The 7,217-nt window shown below is 34.8% G+C and overlaps 1 protein-coding gene across 2 annotated transcripts in view; it reads right to left on the reverse strand.

Annotated features, from left to right (window-relative positions):
• The window catches only part of LOC116291275 (gamma-aminobutyric acid receptor subunit beta-2), a 28,441-nt gene that overhangs the window by 12,042 nt on the left and 9,182 nt on the right, over nt 1-7,217 (reverse strand). Inside the window, exon 2 of one of the 2 annotated variants that reach the window (XM_031698429.2) lies at nt 37-126. The gene's annotated coding sequence lies outside the window, so the exon portion shown is untranslated. Of the gene's footprint in view, nt 1-36; nt 164-7,217 lie in introns of those variants that run through there. The other variant, XM_089028516.1, reaches the window with a different exon arrangement.

Below are 7,217 nucleotides of genomic sequence, written 5' to 3' on the forward strand. Positions count from 1 at the left end.
CCGAGATCAATACAAATATGAAATAAAGAAACTCACCGGTTCGACTAAGGTTTCTTGTGCATCATTCCTATAGTATTCCTCGTTTTTCTGCTAAACCAGATGGTTGGTCTTTCTCATCTCTTCTGTCTTGGATATTTCGAGTGGGAACGAACAGAAATCGAAGGAATTTTCCATAGTGTAATCAATGATCAATATTTGTACGTAATGTTATCAATAAGTAATCAGGTGTTGATTAAGTATTCGATTCGCATGTCATATCGGTACGCTGGGATGACTATTATGAACTCATTACTAGGGAGATAATAGACCAAACACCCAGGAGCGCAGCTCATTCAGCAATCATTACATTACATGGTGACCACAGTCCCTGCTTGGGAAACCTCTACCTTGGGAAAATGCGCTTGCAAGGAAGAAATAAGACAATGGGAATGAGAAAAAGGCGAAGAAAGAAAAAAGGAAGAGTAGAATTAGAAAAAAGGAGAGAATTGTCGACGAGTAGTCTAGACTAGTCCTTTCGAAAGGGATTTTTCTTTCTCTCCCACAACAACAAAAATAAAAAGCCAAAACTAACGGAAAGGAAAAAAAAAATTGTGAAATTTTTATGGAAAATTTTAGGCTACTTATTTCCTGATGGTTAAAAAATACTTCTATACCATAATTAATTAATGTTTTAAAGATGTTTTAAGATACTGGCTAGACTTGCTCCAAGTTTCGCTCGCTATTTCTTTCCGTTGCAAACTCGGATTCAAACAGTGCACTTCCGGTTAGAAAGCCATCGTAACCGGAAGTGCACTGTTTGAATCCAAGTTTGCATCTGGAAAAAGTTAGCGAGCGAAACTTGGAGCAAGTCTAAATACTGGCCAAAGTGACGTTGCTCACGCAATGCACACTGCGCATGGTCAGCTGTTGATGCTGCTATCGTTCACTAAGTATTACAATCTCGTACTAAGAGCCTGCGCTTCTTCTGGCCTGCGACAAAGAACGAGGTTTCTGGCATAATCCATTTTTTGACGCATGCGCGGTTTTTCGGAAGTGAAATATGATCAATGAAAATCATCTTTCAAACAGAGTTCTATTTTTACTTCCGATCAAAATAAAAATTAAAAATCAGGAGCATATTTTTTATTTTTGGCAAGTCTTTTAACGTATGCCCTCTTTCACCGGAAGTCCAAGAAATCCTGGTCTCAAGAAATGGATTATGCCAGAGTCCTCGTTCTTCGTCGCAGGCCAGAAGAAACGCAGGCTTTGGGTACGAGATTGTAAGCTTTACTGTATATTTAGACCAACTCGCTATGATCGAATAACCTCACTTATTTTATGTCATATTAAAAGTCTCAGTTCGGAGGAAATTAAATAATTATTTCGAAATTAGTTGAGTTGATAAGTAGAATATTGCCTTAATTTAGGAAGAAAAGACTTACAGACTTGTTTGAAATTTGTTTGGCTTCGTTTAACAACCATTAAACAACATAGAGTAGGGTTAGCAGATCGTGTTACTGATTGAATAGCGCAGCGCAGCCGTGACGTCATAAAAACGAAGACAAAGGCGAAATTCGGACAAACAAACTTACAAGTTTACTTTCAGCAGATAATTTTCACAGCCGATCGCAGTTGATCTTAGTTTAAGTAAAAATAATAAAATCGGTTCGTATAATCCTCGTAGCGGTTAAACAGAATGCAATGTTTGTCCGAATCTTTAAGCTATTTTTAGAATCAGCGCGCTGCGCTATTAGAATCAAAATAACGAACGAACGAATAAATAAATAAATGTAATTCAATAAAACCCGCTCAAGGAATCAAACAGAAATCAATATGGCGGCGTCCATACTTATTTTTATGCTTCGTTTATTGTTTTTGTCTCTCTTTTCGTTTTTTCTGAAAAGGAATAGCGAAGTAGAACAAACAACTACGAAAAAAAATTGCTTTGACCTCAAATACTATAGAAAACCCGAAAAAGTTTTTACAGGAACTTTGTTGCCATATTTGCTGAACTCGTCATCAAATGTAAATATATAGGTCTCTACCTTGATACGAGGCCATTTTCTCCAGGTTTTCCGGTTTTCCGCAAAACCCAACACGCGAAATTCAAATTCGATCTGTGAGTTAGCCTTGCCCTGACTTAGATCAAGCCAGAGGTGGTTTCAGGCTTTGATCTGTGAGTTAACCGTGCCATGACTCAGATCAGCTCAGAAGCTGTTTCAGTGTTGAATCTGTGAGTCATGCCCTGACTTAAAATCATAATACAAAAAGTTTATTCTTAAACCCCATCAAATTAGTGATTTCAATACTCTTACAAATAAATTAGAAGAAAAAAAAATTGGTGCTCATCGTCCGACAGTAGTCAAGGATGATTCATTTTCGACGCGTTCTTCCAGTGCCTAAATAGCCTATAATATGACAATTTCTTTGTCATTTCATTTTTCCATATACAAGAGGTTTTTGTCTTTCTGATCTCGCCTCGCGGATATTATACTTTCATCATAATATTAGCACTACAAATTTCGTACGATAAACATATCATTTCTTTCAATGACTTTTTCCTCTTGCCAAAGATTTAAATTTTTCAAAATCATCCTGCTTCTAGTACAATACATATATCTGTTCATCACATATTGCCATAAGAACTCGTTATAATAAATTGAGAGAGTTGGCGAGAAGTTAATTTGACAATTAGCGCTTTTAACATCGCATGAATGAGGCACGTGTGAACAAATTGTAAGTGCAAAATTTATAGCGTTGAAGAATAGTGTTTAAAAGCATGGATTAATCAGTATTGGCCATAAAATATAACGACTTGCTAGAATAGGCCCTCAGATAAAGGCAAAAGTGTAATGATGAGTTCTAGCTAGTATATTTAAATCCAAAATTTCTGGAGAAATTAGAGTTCGATTGCTTAATGACGCCATGGTGTGCGAAAACCCAGGAAACTAAATCGCTATCACAGTTGAAGTCTGCCGAAGAAAATTGCTAAATTTCGAAATAAAAATTGGACAATGATCATGTTAAAGCATTCAGTAACAACCAGATAATCTTTATTTGAAGACTGCCAAGCTGCAAGGATAGATAGACTCACTCTTTTCACGTTTTGAAAGGTAAATATATATGTAACGTTTTTGATGTAGTAATTATTTGAATTATTTGTAGAATTTGTCTGAAATAGCTTGCTTAAATTATTTTTTCACCGCTTTCCATGAATTGATTCGGTATAGTATTAGAAGTGCTGCGTTGTTAAGTTACTCCCTGGGATAAATCATCTTTAGTCAGAGTGACTAGTGCCTTATTAAGATTTTATCCCAACGGTTCAAACATTCGAATAATTTCTTTATTGTTTTTATTTGATAGAGTACGTTTGCTTACAATAAAAAAATTAAAAAATTAAAAATCACTGTTTTTCTCTCTCCCGAATCAAAAAAGAGAGTTGGTTGTACAAGAAAGAAGTATTTCTGTGTTTAAAATTGGCGCAGGAAAGCTTTTTTTCAGCTGACCCCAAAAATGTTTTCATCAAGAGCGGAAGGTGAAGTGCTGACTCTGAAATGGCTTTTTCTTGTTCAAGCATTGCGATTGGTAGGGTAGATTTTCGTGGCTCTTGATTGGTTTTGAATGGTAATATTTATGGTAATTTGGTTTTTTTATCGTACAAAGACTTTTTTCCCCTATCTCAGAACTCATAAAACAGTTTTATAGCTTTCGTTGAGCTTGATTTCGCGGTAAGAAAAATATTTTTTATCGTTTGGGAACAAATTGAAAACGGAGCAATCTGATTGGTGCTCTCCTTATTTATGATAACGAGGATGTAACGATTACTAACGATATCGGATTGTATCAACCCGATAGTGATGAAAGCAAATTACAGTGATCATAATAATGGGGTGACAATGAAAATGCAACGATAAATCATCGATAGTGACACGAGTGAAAAACGTCTGCGCATGTTCTGAATCCGTATGCAAATTAGTCAAAACATAAGTAAATTTGACTTTCAAACATGCCTGATAAATTGGACTTCACAAAATGCCAAACCTTAGTGTCCATGCTTGAAACTTAAGGCTTTCATATTGTGTTTGTTAATACAGTATCTTGGTCTGACAAAAGTATACTCTCGAACTTTTTTGTATACTTGGAGAAAACAAACGTTTATTTTCTCACTCAAACTCTTCAAAATCGGCTTAGAAAACGTGCTGAAGTGCACGCATGCGCAAACGTTTTTCTTTAGTGTCATCGATAGTATCATCAAGTTAATGAGAAATATAACAAATAAAGGTTATAATGATCAAGACTGCAATGAATGTTTTTTAACAATAACTGTATGAAGATAACGATAAAGAAAACGATAGTTTAGACACGATAATGACAAAAATAATAAATCACAATTATATCATGATCAAGATATAATGAATGTTAATCAGTAGAGTGCACGGACTAAACCCATGAAACAAATACTACCTTTCAGTACTAAATGGTGATACACTTATTTCAATAAAGTTAGTCACCAAAAACCTAGAAAGCTGAGATCACTGAGCATCATGGGAAACTTTTCATATCAAAAAAGCATATATATACAAAGCTTTTTTAATACAAACTGCAGCTGGATGATGCTCAGACGAGGTGAGACAGTAACCGGTAAGAGATTCGCAAGTCCATGAACAGTTATCAAGCGATTGAACGTGTAAAATGAATCTACCCATAATCCTTGTAGACCTCAGCTTTATAGCTTTTCAGGTGACCAACTTTATTGAAATAAGTGTAAATAAACAATAGAAAATAAAGGATTCTGTATGAAATAGTGCTAATTAGTACTAATTAATGTTCACGGATTTAGTGCGTGCACTGTAATAGCTTTATAACAACGATAAACGTAACGGTAACGCGGGATGATAATCTGAGGATGCGCAGGTAAAGAAAGCGATATAGTACTAACACGATAATGTTGAAGATAATAAATAATGATAATGATCAAGATGTAATGAATGTTAACAATAGCTTTATGAAGATAAAGACAACGATAGTATTAACACGATAATGATAAATAACAATGATAGTGATCAAGATGTAATGAACGGCCAAAGTAAGTTATAACGCAAAACGCGGGATAACGACTAAGATTTAACAACAAGGATAATTATAGTGATAAAAATAGTTAGGAAAATGACGATAGCGATAAAACCTTGATGATAATAACACTTTGATGACAAGGAAAATTGAATCGATAGCGCTAACAAATGAATACGCTCATATAGGCATGGGAATTGGACATTTGGGCACTTTGTTGTGGCATGGAACTGAGATAAAACGAAAGTTGAATTAATAGGCCCTTTGCAGCTAAGCAATCACGTGCTGATTAATTCACTGAGAGCAAATGAATGAACATTTTGATTCCCATGGGTGAAATTTACTGGACTGCAAACAAACTTTCTACAACCTGTTTTGAGAGATCGTAATAAAACTGCATTTCGTAACACACTGGATACACATGTTTTCATTCAGTTCTTTACAAGTAGCTAAAAAGAATCACCAATTTAACATTAAAAAATTTTGCAGTCCAGTACAGACACGTGACCGTTAACTGCAAAGGACCTATTGAATTGAATTTGGGCCTACAAATCATTCGCCTAATAAAACAACCGTCATTTCAAGACCACCCCTCCCCCCCTCCCCCCCCCCCCCCCCCCCCCCCATGTGTGATTTCTTTCGTATTTCCCTGTAGCGTCACTTGCAGGATATTTTTGAAAGTGGTTAATAGACTGTCATTTTACGCGTTATAAAGTTTAAACAGTGAAATTTAATTTTGTTACGACAATTTCTAAAATAATTACAAAATTAATTTAATTTTTCTTTCCTCTAGTCTTAAACATCATTAGGACTTGGACCGTCCATGCATTTACTTTTAATTATACTCGATTCAAACTTAACTGATATTGTTCTTAATTGACATCAGTTGTTATCTTTTTATCGCGCTTTCAGAAATCTGGCACTAAAAGCCAAAGTCTTGATTCTTTATTTCTTTTGTTTTCTGTTCTTTTTTTTTTTTTTTTTTTTTTCCTGTAGAAACTACGTTTTAAATTAACCCTTTCAGCCCTAACCATTAATTGAAGATTCTTGGATGTAAAAATTCTTGTTTTGGGCCTAAGGTAGCTAGCTATATAGGGGGTCTATAACGCGCCAAAAAAAAACAAAAAACAAAAACAAAAACAAGTTGAGGATGGTTTGTTTTGCCAGCTTTCTATAACGATTTCTGATCTAATCAGGAAAGAAAATCGTTTTGTTACCAAAAAAATATCCGGAATTATTAGTAGTTACCAGTGAACTGATATTTCATGATTTTAGTTAATATTATGACTATTAACATTTATTTGACATTCGGCTGGAAAATTAGTAGTTAGCTGACGATTGGGTACTCCCATTGGCACCCTCGTAGAATACGTACAAAAAAAGCAAGCTGTACAAGAGCTCACAAAGCAAAATAATAAAAAAAACCAAAATGAAATGTGCTATGAATAAATCCAAGCAATTCCCAGCAAGATATCTTGGCCACAAAAACTCCAAGTAACAGAGCAATTTGCCGGTGATGTACGTACTTAATCCTCAGACTTTTTGATCAATTTAAAACATCGTAAAACCCTTAAATCAAATTTAAAATCTCCGGAGATAAGTAGTTAGATTAATATCAAGAGATTTATTCCAACGATTAGCCTATGTTGATTATTTGTTCTGGAGAACTCTGCTGGATTCCATAAAGGACGTATTCACGTCAAAAACGGGAATGCTTAATGGAGACCTTTAAATTTTGGATTACAAAAATATTTTTTCAAGAAAATACGTGCGCCGGAAGACTTGGTTGTTTACTCTAAACTTAAACGTCCATCCCCTAGCTCGCGTATTTAGCAATAATACTGATATACGCCCATCTATCTGTTTTTTTCGAACTCTTTTAAGTCATTCAACTCTCCAAACTGCAGCTGGTATTTTGGCTTAAAGCCAGAAACTATGAGATTTAAGAAAAATTTTGAATGATCTTTGAATTAACATAATGCTTGCGTTATCCAAAAAATTTAACAAAGCCGGCTTTGTAGCAAAGTTACAATGTTGAAAGCTCAAATCCGAATCATTACTCAAAATTAAGATAAATATTTTTATCTGGTATTGTTTTGTTATCGGTCTTGTTGTTAATATTTAAAAATCGCCTGTTTTTATGTGTGAGCTTCCGTGGCAACGACCTG

This window comes from Actinia tenebrosa, unplaced genomic scaffold (assembly GCF_029948245.1).
Source record: "Actinia tenebrosa isolate PJP-AT-01 unplaced genomic scaffold, QUT_ActTen_1.0 PGA_scaffold12__29_contigs__length_12842862, whole genome shotgun sequence".
Lineage (NCBI taxonomy): Eukaryota > Metazoa > Cnidaria > Anthozoa > Actiniaria > Actiniidae > Actinia > Actinia tenebrosa.